Source organism: Danio rerio, chromosome 9 (genome assembly GCF_049306965.1).
Source record: "Danio rerio strain Tuebingen ecotype United States chromosome 9, GRCz12tu, whole genome shotgun sequence".
Lineage (NCBI taxonomy): Eukaryota > Metazoa > Chordata > Actinopteri > Cypriniformes > Danionidae > Danio > Danio rerio.
This window is the reverse complement of record NC_133184.1, coordinates 44,410,001-44,424,394: the sequence shown is the minus strand read 5'-3', so window position 1 is coordinate 44,424,394 and position 14,394 is coordinate 44,410,001. Positions and strand designations below refer to the sequence as shown.

The following is a 14,394-nucleotide window of genomic DNA, read 5'->3' as shown; positions in this document are numbered from 1 at the left end:
AGGTAAAAAGTTTAACTATGAGTAGGCCCACACGGAATCTGCACACACAGAATTCCGCAAAATTCCGCAGATTTCCGCAGATTTTTAGCCTATCATTAATTTTGTTTATTTACTTGAGTAAATGTGTGTAAGTCTAAATTTATTCTTTTTTTTAATTAATTACAGTAATATTATTGACTAATATGGAATTGTTTATCTGATTTATGTACAATGCAGTTTGTACAGTAATATTTTCTGTCTTTTAGTAGAGATATTATATAAGAGACTTGCTTTGTTTACCAAATAAAGTGAATCTAATTGGATATGCAATTTAAACATTAAATAAAAGTTAAAAAGGTATTACTTTTTGTTTCACATATTAAGGTTTTAGTTATGATACTATCAAAATAATTTCGCAGATTTTTACCAAACTTTTCGGCAGAAATAACATCCGCAGATTCCGTCTGGCCCTGACTATGAGTCTGTTTACATAGACACCAACAATCCGATTTTAATATGATTAAGACAATACTCTGATTAAGAGTCTACCATGTAAACAGCTATTTTTGATGAATCCAAATAATTTCCAAATAAAGTCTTAATTGAACTAAACAGAAATCAGATTAAGACGTGTGCAGTATGCTGATTTTAGTAGCATTATAAACAGGACAGTCTATACACACATGCTGCAGTTTGACACTATTCTCTGCACCTACCGAGTCAGTGAAAGACAACAGACACCTGCATCATGAAATGCAGAGGTTTTTCCCATATGAAGTGCAGTATCAAATTCTCATAAAACAACACCCTTTCAGCAGTTTAAACTCACATCCAGTATCTCGTTTGTCACAGGGGGCATGCATGAAATGCTCCTGAATGATAGTGAAAGTGCCAAATTGCAGTTAAAGTCGACAAATTTTAAATATCTTGGCAAATCCTTTGAAATCTCATGACAATTCGTAACTTTTTAATTTAGTGGCTTATTCATATCAATTTGTACTATCTAATTTGTATATTCGTAAATCCACCAATGATTGTTGGGTTTAGGGGTGGCCTAAGGGGGCACATGTTTTAAATATTTTACATTCTGTATGAAAGAAGTCAAATGCATTTATATGAATTAGCCACTTTTCTGACAGTATGTAAATTAGTTATGTTTCCTTGTGAGATTGGACTGGTAATAATCCGCCAGTACTTTCTGACATTTTACAGATTTGTTTCTAAATGTATTTACAATATTTCACAATGTATTATTACAAACTACTATAAGAAAAATTAACTTTGTTAAATTTAACATACATTTTCAACATTAATAGCTAACATGGAAGATCTATATTTCCAATGCAATTCGAAAGCTTAAATAAACAGAAAACACCAATGAATCATGAGTTACAGGAAACTTTTTTAAATTACTAGACATATTGTACAGTGTACATTCTTAAATATTGCTGAAAGATTTTTTTTTTTTTGGTTGTTCAAGATCTAGTGTGGAAAGGCAAAGTGGTTGTTGCTGGAATCATATCACATTGCATTTAGTTAGGGCACAATGCTAATGTGTTAATTTTTAGAATACGGAATAGTTACACTAACATACTGACTAGGGATACTAGGGATGCTAATTTCAGTTAATTTTGCCCACTGACAACCGCCGCTCGTTAACCGAATATTAACTGCTTACTAGTCAGATTAATATTAGATTATTATTTAATAAAAAAAAAACAGCATACAGAACATTAGAACAACAGCACATCTTCAAACACCTGCAGCATTTCCTACCGCATAGAAAAACAGAATAAACAATATAAAAAGAATACAAAAAATAGTTCTGTCCTAGGTGTTTTTCACTTTAATGACAAGTTTAGATTACAAAACGAAAACACTGACTGAATCCTTTGCTGATTGTCATATGCTGTTTGTCCAATCATAAACTTATTTTTTTCTGCCGTCAAATAAAGATAGCAAGCAAAAATAAGTATATGAGTGGAAAAACAGCATATGACAATCAGCAAAGGATTTAGTCAGTGTTTTCGTTTTGTAATCTAAACTTGTTATTAAAGTGAAAAACATCTAGAGCAGAACTATCTATTTTTGTTCTTTTTATGTAGTTTATTCTGTTTTTTCAATGCTCGACCTCAAATCGCTTCATGTAAAATATGCATTTAATCAACAGAAACCCCGCCTCTGCTTTTATTGGATTGAAAAATGAAAAAGAGGCGATTGACGTAACATGTTTTTCCGCTCAGAGTTTTTTCAACTGCGAGCACACATTAGGCAACGGCAAAAACATGATGTGCACAGGGCAAAGCAAAACGATCACAGACGTTAATAAACTATTCAAAACACAAAAAAGCGCAAAAAGTGCATTCACTGTGACTGGCCTCTTATGCAGCCAAACTTTAAAAATATATATCTTTTTTTTTATCATTTAACTGATACCATCAATCGGTTAAAAATTCACCATTTCAGTTAATGGTTAATCGGTTATTTTGAGCATCCCGACTGACTACTACTACTACTATTATTATTATTATTATTATTTGGAACATCCCACAATCATATTTAGTTGAATTTATGGGCAAAATATACAAAAAAAAGTAGATTAAGTCATTGTGTTCCATAGCAGAAAAAAGGTTGAAACAACAGAAGCTTGAGTAAATATTATGTGTATATTCCATCTGAACCATATCACATCCCCTGGCTAATTTTTATTAGCACACCTGTTCACTAATCCCTGCCAAAGGCTTCCCAAATGTTAGGCAGATATCTGGAAGAAGGTGACCAAATTGTCTGCTGTTGTATGTCTGTGTAATACTAAGAGTAACTACTTTTAACTGCAACATATACAAGCCTAAATAGCATTCAGTAGTTTCTCATGTTACAGTATATTTCAGTAATCACAGTATTATAAGGATGTTGATATAGATACATAATAGATTTGCACACACTCCTTTGTGGCTGCCAGGCTTAAAAAAATATTAAGGATCTATTTTGGATTTCTTGAGGAAAGTGTGGTTTCTGGTCTATTAGAGCTCTTTTATCTGCAACAGCATTAAGGCAAGATAGTGTTCTAAGAAACCAAATCCTCTAAGGGAAAAAGCAGTGACATGTAGACTTCAGTATTCTGAGAGGATTAAATGCTACAGGTTTTGGATTCAGGCCATGAGATCAATGCAACTTAAAACAAACTATCCTGCATAACTATTTTGCATTACTTTTTACTTTTGCCAGTGACTAATAGAAAACAGCCCTACAATTATAACTACAGAGTGCCGAAAATGAAACAGATGTCATACAGGCTAGTAAAGGGATTGAAGGCTAAGAAGAGAAGTCCGTTTTTAATTCAATTTGAGTTTCAATGCATACCAACATATTTGTGGGCTATGAGGTTATCCTGAATGTTTAGTTTTTTCCCCTAAGTGATTCTCACATTTAACAATCAATTGCAGCATTTTCATTCAGTTGGTTTAAAACAGCATCTTGATTTGTGCTGCACAACTGAGAACTCTCAACATGAGAACACATTGTGCTTTTCAACACAAGCAACTCTCCTACTCATAACTAGGACACGTCTCAGTCAGCCCAGTTTATTTGGAAACATCTGCACAGACTGAGTCATGGACGTAGTTAGATTACTTTCTAATAGTGTGTGAAAAAAAACACGGTGATCCTGAGAGGCCATGTGGCAGTCACATTTCAACTTGTTAAAATCAGAGATCTATTAGAAAGTAGTTCTCAAAATTAAAATCAAAGGCAAACAACTGTTATGGAGTTTGGAAAGTGTTGAAACTTGTTTGGACTATTACATCCATACATTCCCAAAAATAAAGGTACAAGGGCCATCATTGGAGTGGTACCAAAAGCTACACATTGGTACAACATTTCAAAAGAAATTTAAGGTACACTTTTGAGCTTTTTAGGTGCTAATATGTACATTTGAAATACCAATATAGACCCCTGAAAAGGTAGCACACCAGTGGCAGGCAGCTTCATATAGCTTAATTTCTGAGTGCAAATTAATTCATTTTCCTTCAACTAAGTCCCTTTATTTATCAGGGGTTGCCACAGCAGAATAAACTGCCAACTTATCCAGCATATGTTTTACACAGCAGATGCCCTTCCAACCGCAACCAAAGTCACTTTAAGGCAAGTCATTTCACTCGGCAGCCATCTTTAAAACGCCTCTCGGGGAGTATGCTCGGGCATTCTGTCTGAATGGGGAAAAATCAAACTCTTCAAACCTGATTGCCAAGCTTACGAATACATCACATCTTTAGATTCACCAATAAACTTAAACAACAACTGTTTAATAAGTTTAGTTTCTAAACGTGTGAATCAAACAAAATTAGCATATATTTAGGTTGGCCAAACTAATGCTCATGCGCACTCAAAAGGAACAAGATAACCACACCAACCTCATTTATGGTCGTGCTACACATTATTATTCTCTGGATAATGATCGCACTGCTTTTCTGAAGTAATTCACAACTTGGTCTTGATGGCAAATCTTCTCTAGATATAACAGTGACTATTTGTTTACATGTTTGTAGGCCAGGTGTGGGCAAACTCGGTCCTGGAGGGCTGGTGTCCTGCATAGTTTAGCTCTGACTCTAATCAAAAACACCTGAACATGCCAATCAGTGTCTTCAAGATCACCAGAAATCTATGAACAGGTGTGTTTGATTAGAGTTGGAGCTAAACTGTGCAGGACACCAGCCCTCCCGGACCAAGTTTGCCCATCCCTGTTGTAGGCATTTGATTAGTTGCTGTCATGTGCATTTGACACGACGGACTGTACCTCGCGTTCGTTTTATACAGATTATAACACCAAAAAACGTTTGTTTTCAAGTGTAGTTGGTTCATTTAAAAGCCCATATTTTAAGCTTTATTTTAATATACATCTTATGTCTGTGAAGCAAGTATTCACTGAGTTTCCAGTGCATTTGTTGACCACAAAAACTGTAGTAAAAGCAAACGTCTGGCCTGGGTTTCTCCCCCTGAGAAATGTCAGTCTATTCACCTTATTCTCAGCTGTCGAGCGGGCGCTGCCATTTGAATCTTTTTGTCTCGCGACTTCCGGTCACATTCACTTCCATTCATTTTTTGACGTTAACAACTGCTCGTTACGCTGCTTGATGTTGCAATTTAATATTTTCTTATTATATTATGCTACTTGGTCTGTGTAGTCATGCAAACATTTGTTTGTTGAGCAAGTAGTTTGGCCATTTTCTGCCGTTTATTATTCCTAGTCATTTCTCCCATAGGCGACTGAATCGGAAGTTCTAAGACAATCGCGAAAACAGGCGCACTTCCGCATTTTAGAATAAGGTCAATAGCAATCGATGATTGGCTCCTGTACTAATAGGCGAGGCTTCATTCACCATACTGACCATTACACTTTTCTTCATTCAAAACTAAATGAGTGACATGTCTTGTGTATTCTATAGTCTTTTCCTCAACCCAGCACTGGGAAACACCTATACACCTTTGCATACACTACGTACCAATTACTGTATCATACTCTACGGCCAATTTAGCTTATAGAATTCACCTACAGTGCATGTCTTTGGACTGTGGGGCAAACCAGAGCACCCAAAGGAAACCCACATACACTGGGAGAACATGCAAACTCCACACAGAAATGCCAAGTGAACCAGCCTGGGCTTGAACCAGCGACCTTCGTGCTGTTAGGCACCACTGAGCCACCTGAGTGTAAATGATTGTACATTATTAAGTACATTTCACCAATTACTAAAATGCTCTATCAAATAGCATCAATTATCAATGTGTCAAGTTTCAAATAAACTAACAGTATACCATCAGTATGTAATTTATATTTATCAATACAAAAGATTTCATCCATCTTTTTTTTAATTCAAGCAATAACAGAACTCTGGCAAGTGCTTTGAGTCTGAAAAAACATTCATGAGAGAGACATTTTTCCACTTTGTTAGTCAGTTCATTTTGGTATCTTCACCGCATGAAGTCTGACACACTGGCATTTCCTTTAGAGAGAGCGGTGAGTAACATCTAGGTCTGAGTAATGATATCATACCCTGCTGTGCCATCATGGTTAGAGTCTTTCTACACTGGTTTCAAAAAGGAGATGCATGGTAGGTTACAAATATAATAAAGAATAATGATGTAGAGTTTACTGTTTATGTAGTTGCAGTTACTTGACAAGTATTTCCCTTAGGAGTACTAGTGTGCTTCATATAAATGACATCAAACCTCAAACATATTTTGACTGGCCACAGCAAACTAAGCTCTAAACATTTTAGCTATTACCTCTTGATTAACTAATTTCAATATTTAACCCAATATAATTGTAGCTTGATTTGGATTCACTGACACTCCCTAATATCTCTACATTGATTTCATAAGTATATTTTTTACAAAATAATTGATTTATTTTTCTTTTCTTTGATAACAAAAAATAAGTGAATACACTTAGTTTGTCAAGGATTTACACAAAAGTTTTAAAAACAAACTTATTTACATTGTGGTCCTTAATGGTAATAATATAATATAATATAATATAATATAATATAATATAATATAATATAATATAATATAATATAATATAATATAATATAATATAATATAATACAATATAATATAATATAATATAATATAATATAATATAATATAATATAATATAATATAATAGAAACAACATATAATTACATCGCATTTTGTTTCACTAGACAAACATTGAGATAACTGAGTACATACTTGTCTTTTCGCTAGAGTGCAGTCATGTTCAAATAATTAGCCGCATTGAAATACCCTGCAAATAATCACTCATAAATAGACCAGTATTGTTATGAAGAAGATAAACTACAGTATGAGCTGATGACTAATTAGAAAGCTCTTATGAGACAAACTGTTTGACCATACAACTCGGCAAGATCATGAAAAAAAAAGAAAAAAAGTATTGAATCATTTCAAATTGGAACAATTTACTTAGACTTTGTTTAGACTGCCAGATTTTTGGAAAGTGGATGTGATTTTCACAAATCAATTTCATGCCAGAATAATGTGGAAGCTACATTAAAAGTCTCTATTAAAAACAAATGACAAGCACTAACACCATGTCAATGGGACGTTAATGGTCTGATTGAATATGTGCATCTTTTTTGTCACTTTCTTATACCACATAAAATGTAAACATATCAGATGCTGTTTGTAAAAAAAAAACACTAAAAGAAAAAAAGTGAAGTGAAAACTAACAATACTGTTGTTACAGTAATACAGATACACTGCAAAAAATGCTTTTCTTACTTAGATTTTATAACATGTTTCTAGTCCAAATATCTAAATAATCAAGAAACATTTTCTAAAAAAAGCAAAACTTACTGTCTTGTTTTAAGAATTAATATGCCAAAATTAAGTTTTAAGTTTTTCCTTAAAAATAACCTCCGAAATAATCTTATTTTAAATCAAAAACAAGATTTCTTACCCCATTGGCCAATTATTTTGCTTGTTTTAAAGAAAAAACTCACTCAATTTAATTTTCAATATTAATTTCTCAAAACAAAACAATATTTTTGTGTCTAGAAAATGCATCTTGATTTAAGAATTTGTAGGTATTTGGACTACAAACAAGAGAAAACTTCAAGGTAATAAAAACATTTTTGCAGTGTATTTGAATGTTGAAACTGGCAAAGACAGCACTTTCTGCTTATCCCTTATGTAGTAATGCAGGAAAATGGTGACATTTCATGAAATAAAGTAACATCTATATTTCAAATGATGCTATAGTTATTTGACGCAGGCAAACCAATGCAACATCATTACCATAAAAACATGCATATATATGCCATTTTACACATTCTGAATGAATTTGAAGTACATTATCACACATGGTAAAATGCAGAGTCTATGAGATTAATGGCCTTTGCAGGAACTGACCTTTAAGCTGACCTTCTGACCACACTAAATGTCATGTTTTATGAAGATATAAGACCCTCTAAACTTCAAAGGTTTCTTTTTCCCAGAATAACATGGATGTCTTTAAATAGTCTGCAGTCTCAGTTTTATAGGAATTAGATGATATTTATTACAAGTGATATTAAATATTTTAATCAGTACAACAATATAAAATACAGAGTCTGTGTTTAAAAATGTGTTACAATTTGAAGTTGCTGAGGTTAAACTTGCCAGTGCTAAATGTTAAAGCTCATTGTGTAGGACTTTCAGTTGATGCAAGATGGAAGAAAAAAAAAAGGCAGGATGATGGTCTGAAATGGTGTACCACAGTGTGGGGTCACATGAAGTAAATGTTTATATAAATTCTCTCCACTTATGCCTCAAGGTTCTCCATCCAAAACAGTATAATATAAGCTAGAATCATGACAGACCAGCTGTGGAGGCTCTGCAAGCTCTCACAACATCCAAACAAAGCAAAGACGAGGAAACACTGCAAAAAGAAACATGAGGGAGGGATGTTTCCAATCCCTGGAAAGACTCTGTGGGGCTGTTCCTCACAGGATGCACACACCCTGGGAAAAAATATTTACATTACCTTTTAGAACAAGAAATCATTATTTATATATTTTATTTGATTTCAAACTGAAGTTTTAGTGCTGAAATGAGGTTAGAAAAGCAATACAAGCATTATAAAATTTTGTTGATCTCAGCCAGGAGTGTGAATGGTAATGACCTGCATAGATTAAATATCTTGCATGACACTAACATTTACCCTTGAATGTCTGAGTAAACACTGTGTTTTAATGAGGTCATGTTGTGTAAAAAGCAAGGTAATGAATCCTGGAATGCCACTTCGTTGTAAATAGGCAGCTGTCTACCCATTGCATGATATAAAGAATAAAATCAATTAGCAAAAATAAATCTAAATGTAGGCGAGGCAGTGGCGCAGTAGGTAGTGCTGTCACCTCACAGCAAGAAGGTCGCTGGTTCGTACCTCGGCTTAGTTGGTGTTTCTGTGTGGGTTTCCTCCGGGTGTTCCCCCCACAGTCCAAAGACATGCGGTACAGGTGAATTGGGTAGGCTAAATTGTCCGTAATGTATGTGTGTGTGTGTGTGTGTGTGTGTGTGTGTGTGTGTGTGAATGTGTGTGTGGATGCTTCCCAGAGATGGGTTGTGGCAGGAAGGGCATCCGCTGCGTAAAAACTTACTGGATAAGTTGGCGGTTCATTCCGCTGTGGCGACCCCGGATTAATAAAGGGACTAAGCCGACAAAAAAAAGAATGAATGAAAATCTAAATGTTAAAATTATAACTTAATGCCTGGTCATGCAAATGGAGGAGACTGAAATGCTGATGCAAAGTTTTTATGTTTTATTAATCTTTCTTTTGCTGCATTCCTAAGTTTCGTTTGGTGACCCCAGCCTTGCAAATGTGGATCACGTGATGACACTTGACCAGTGGAAGAAGCTAAATGAAAAGAATGCATACTTTAAATCTGCAGGAGTATTAAATTGCAGCATTGGAATAAAGTCAAACATGTTACATCATTTAATTTTTTTCATGCCCATACAGAATTGTTTTTAAAAACGAACACTGCATTGTGTGGCATTGCATATAGGCATCACAGAACGATCATTCCAGCAACTGTAGAAATTCTCAGTGCTCAAACTCTTGCGTGACTTTGGTAGTCACATGTATGGAGAAAACACACACATGCAAGACCATTTTACACATCTTTTTTATATATATAATTATCTTTAATTCTGCACCCCAGTCTCCACTAACAGCTTCTGTAGCTATAGATGTGGTTTGACACTTATTTATTACACTTATTCTTAACAGCACATGCATATATATATGAATGCATGAACACAACTAGATCTTTCTTTCTTTCAGTTTCTACACTTCGCTGTAAAATCCTTTTGTAAATAACGTTGTCCATATATAGGGATTCATGTTTTATACACTCATTAATGTGTTTGAATTGCCTTATGAGACCTTGATTTTTCCTCCAAAAGCTTTTGATGTTGAAGTCACTTTTGTTGACATGTTTAACAGTTTAAAGTGATGTATAGATTTTGTTTGTGTTTTAAATTGCAGTACAAAAACAGGTTAATAAACTGCCAATACTTTTACTGTTATTTTACAGACCTAACTTTCTCTACATTATTTCTTAAACAATATCCTGTCTCAAACTACTAAAATGTCAATAAAAGTCACTTTGTTAATATACAGTGTTGAATTTTCAACATTAAATGTTGACAAAGCAGAGATAAAGCTCTGATAACGCAATTCACAACTGTAAATAAACAGAACACACAGAGTCTGTTAATACACAGATATGTGTTAGTGTGAATAAGATTTGAACTTAATTGGCCCCATATAGCTATAATATCTGCTCTGTTAGCCGAGTTTATCATGACACTATGAATTTCATGACATGTCATGATTTTTTTCCCAAACATTTCCTACACATTTAGAATTACAAATGTAGGTTATTATAAAAATGCATCTAATGTCCTAATCAAGCATATGGTGACAGTAGATGAAACAGTTAAATGTTGAAACTATTCTTCAAGGACTCATGGTAAATGTTTTAGAGCAGTGTGATGTGGCAATAAAATTATGCAGTCAAAAAAAAAAAAAAAGTTTCTCACTGCACATCATCGAAAGCACAAAAAAAGAAAAAAAAGGTGAAAGACAAGTCCAAACCAGAGGAAACCTTGTTTCCTTGTACAAACGAGATTGTTCCTCCAAGACTGAAATCAGCATGACTCTTTATTTGAAGATCCTCATTTGTATCTCAGTAAAGAGTAGCCACAAGAACATGAAGTCAAGGCTTGAATAATCATAGGTTTCAGTCACTTTGAGGTCTATCTGTCGGGAGTGACAGTCTGAATTACAATGTGAACAAATCACTAACATCCCATTTTCACACAGATTCTTCTTCAAAAAGAGGGAGTTGTGTGGGAACTGCGGAGAACTCTATCAGTTAATTACAAGAGAGGTCAGAGGTTTGCAAGTCGCACAATTTATTTGTATAGTGGACGTTTAAAAGACAGGGCTGGAGCCAGTTTTAAAGTTTCCCTAGAGCTTGAATGCTAACTTATCTTGCTTAACTGTAAAAACAGATGCTTCCTTTATAGAAAAAAAAGCGATTTTTCAATACACTCTGATTTCTGGACATCAGCATTTAGCAAAGATCATAAAATCATCATAACCAAACCAGCATTTCACTTTGTTTGGTGTTCAGATGAAAATCTGAACAGTCTCAAACACATATACTTGGAAAGTGTTGGATAGACAGACTCAGATGAGTCATTGTTTCCATAAGGTCATTTCTAAACTATACAGCCTTGTTCCAACAAAAGAGTCCCTGAACGCTGCAAGTTATGAGTATTTCCACATAACCCAAGGAAAATACATGTGATTTATATTACAGTTAATCTCCCTCAATGCAGTATCTTGGTGGAGATGTAAATTGTAAAGAAGAAGTTGCCCATTGTTATCCTAGACTGTTCCTACGGAAGTCTGAGTGTTTGGGAGAGAACCACAGACTTTAGCTGACATGGGATAAAGTTGAGCATGTTCAGTGTGGTCAGGTCAGGCCAGACTGAAAGACTGCTGGAAAATGTACGTCAGAAGTCCACAGAGAACCATGCTTTTGCTATCATCATCACTAGGATGTCTGCAGTGAATTAGCTAACTGAGGGAAAGAGTGAGCTTTCCCTTCACCTTTAATGGGAAGGTTTCAGGGGTGGCTTATGAATGATAGTTCCTCTGCTATTCATTTATGATGGCTCAAACATATAAAACATTCACAGGGGAAAAGAGTTCCAGCTGTACTGCATAAAAAAATGTGCATGTATTTTACCATTAAAGCTCTCACATTAAGATGACTTTAGATGTGTGTGCTATGTTCTTCTCATCTCCGAGGCTGAGCTCATACACACAACCTCATGCGATCTCTTTCAATCTTTTAAAAACATGAATGATTCGAATGTACATCAATGAATGATGCGCATGCCGTGCTGCAAACGTTACATTACAGTACATGTTTTAGTCATTTTCACGCGAAATTGAGCTTTGCAGAGCAACAAATGTGTACAACTGGAAAGGTGTAATAATGTAATAATCATTTTATCTCGATTAATGTGTTTTCATAACCGTTAGAAGCCAATATTGAAACGAAGTTTTCAAATAATTGCACAGTCCTACCTTAGATGTGTATTTTATCTGCACTATATCTGCTTTTTTGCATAGGTGTTGTAGGCTTATTTGTTTTCAGGGAATTATGATGAATATCACTGACCGCGGCAATGAAAACATTTGTAATACTGCTTTATGATGCTGCAACTCTTCACAATGACAACCTGAATTCAAGTCTTACTGTTTTTGCAACAGATCTCTAAACAACACGGTAATATCGATCAGTGTTTTAGACAAAACTGGTCAACATTTTAGGTTTATGGAGGGAAAAGGCAAATTGAGAAACTGTTCTTTAAGTAGCTTTTAAACAGGAATATTTGGCTAGGCCGATAAACAATGTCATATCGAATCGTGATAAAATTTATGGCAATAGCAATGATACGCTCCAGAATTTTTTACTCTATATTGATGTAAGAACTAACAACACTGCAGAAATGTACAACAATAGGCATCAAAAAGTGTGTTGATATTAGAGATGTACTGAATTTTTGGCCATGGAAAATTTATTGGCTGAAAATACGTCATGCCATTTAATGAGCTCTTTAATTTTTGAGGCTTCAGTCATTGTTAAGTTATATACTCTTCTAAATCTGGAAGCATTAACAACTTATATCATAATATATATTGTTCAATATGGAAAATAATTATCGAGATTGCATTTTTGCCATATTACCCAGTCTTACAGGAATATATATGAAAATCAATTCTGCTGGTCATGTTCAATACATTCAGCAATTCCTCATGTTGTTTGATCCTCACAAAACATTCTTAACAAGCAAGAGAAAATACTGAAAACAAACTGAACTGTTCTTATACAACATGTATGAGGAATAATAGGCCATCTGAACATTATCTAGATTTACTGGATTTGTCATGTTCCTGTATGGGTTTGAGTAAACTGTTAATATTTGTTTTATTTTAAGTTGTTCATTCTAATTGACTGAAATCTATTTGATTAAAACACTGGCATTACCCATCCAGAATATATATGTTGTAAAATATAGCAAAATTGGCCCTTTGCATCTAAGTTTTTTCAACCATGTTTCAATATACGCTATACTTTTCCATATGTTCTATGTTTATATGTTCTACTGTATAATCAATTAAATTCATGTTCATTTATATAAAGATTTTACAATGTAGATTGTGTCAAACCCGCTTAAGATAAAAGTTCTAGTAGTCCAGTTTTCAGAGTTCAGTTCAGTGTGGTTGAAATTTCACTGCTGAAAGTATAACACTGAAGTGCAAATGTATATGGCCATGAGATTTTTTTCTGTATGAGTGAATTATGTAAAAATCAATATAAACAAATTGAAAACAAAGCACCTTCTTGTGTTGTCTTTTGCAAGAAATAAGGGGGTAGAGATTTTTTATGTTCAATTGGGAAGAAATTTATCCGGTGGTTTACAAATTAAAATAAAAATAAAAAAAGTTGTAGATTTTCAAACATAACTATAAATCAGAAACCAAAGATTTCAAGTAGTCTCCTATTTTTTTTTTCCGCTATAGTTGTGCATACTGTATGTTTTAAATATAAGTTAAAAATACATTTGCAAGCTGACTGTTGTATTGTCTACTAGGGTAAAGTTATATTCACTCATTCCCACTCTCTCTTTAAGAATATAATTTCACAAAAATAATATTAGCAAACTCCAAAAAGCGAAATCATATTAGCAGCCAACATTGTTCACAGTCAAACAAATAGTGCTATTGTTTTGAAGTCATACTTATACAGTTGAAGGCAGAATTATCAGCCCCGTTTATTTTTTTACACAATATCTGTTTAACAGAAAGACTTTTTCAACACATTTCTAATCACAATAGTATTAATAAATCATTTCTAATAACTGATTTATTTCATCTTCGCCATGATGACAGTAAATAATATTTGACTAGATATTTTTCAAGACACTTCTATACAGCTTACAGTGAAATTTAAAGGCGTAACTAGGTTAATTAGGTTAACTTGACAACTTAGGGTAATTAGGCAAGTTATTGTAACGATGGTTTGTTCTGTAGACTATCGAAAAAAATTATAGCTTAAAAGGACTAATAATTTTGACCTGAATATTTTTTTTAAAAATATATAAACTGCTTTTATTCTAACTGAAATAAAACAAATAAGACTTTCTCCAGAAGAAAAAAATGGTCCCACTTTATATTAAGTGTCCTTAATTACTATGTACTTACATCAAAAAATAAATACAATGTACTTACTGTCTTTATAAAGTATTTGAGAACACTTGTGGTGCTTTTGAGTTGGGATAGAGGTTGGGTT

The 14,394-nt window shown here is 33.8% G+C and overlaps 1 protein-coding gene and 1 long non-coding RNA gene across 3 annotated transcripts in view; both read left to right on the top strand.

Moving 5' to 3' along the window:
• col5a2a (collagen, type V, alpha 2a) overlaps window positions 1-14,394 on the top strand; it is a 44,443-nt gene that overhangs the window by 5,483 nt on the left and 24,566 nt on the right. The gene's annotated exons all lie outside the window — the stretch shown is intronic.
• Window positions 2,508-10,555, top strand: LOC141376194 (uncharacterized). Of its 2 annotated transcripts, none has more exons than XR_012385605.1 (3): window positions 2,508-4,986; window positions 5,305-5,476; window positions 8,913-10,555. It is a non-coding gene; the product is annotated as an uncharacterized lncRNA (long non-coding RNA). The 2 variants fall into 2 exon arrangements; XR_012385604.1 differs by having other exon boundaries at window positions 5,305-5,549.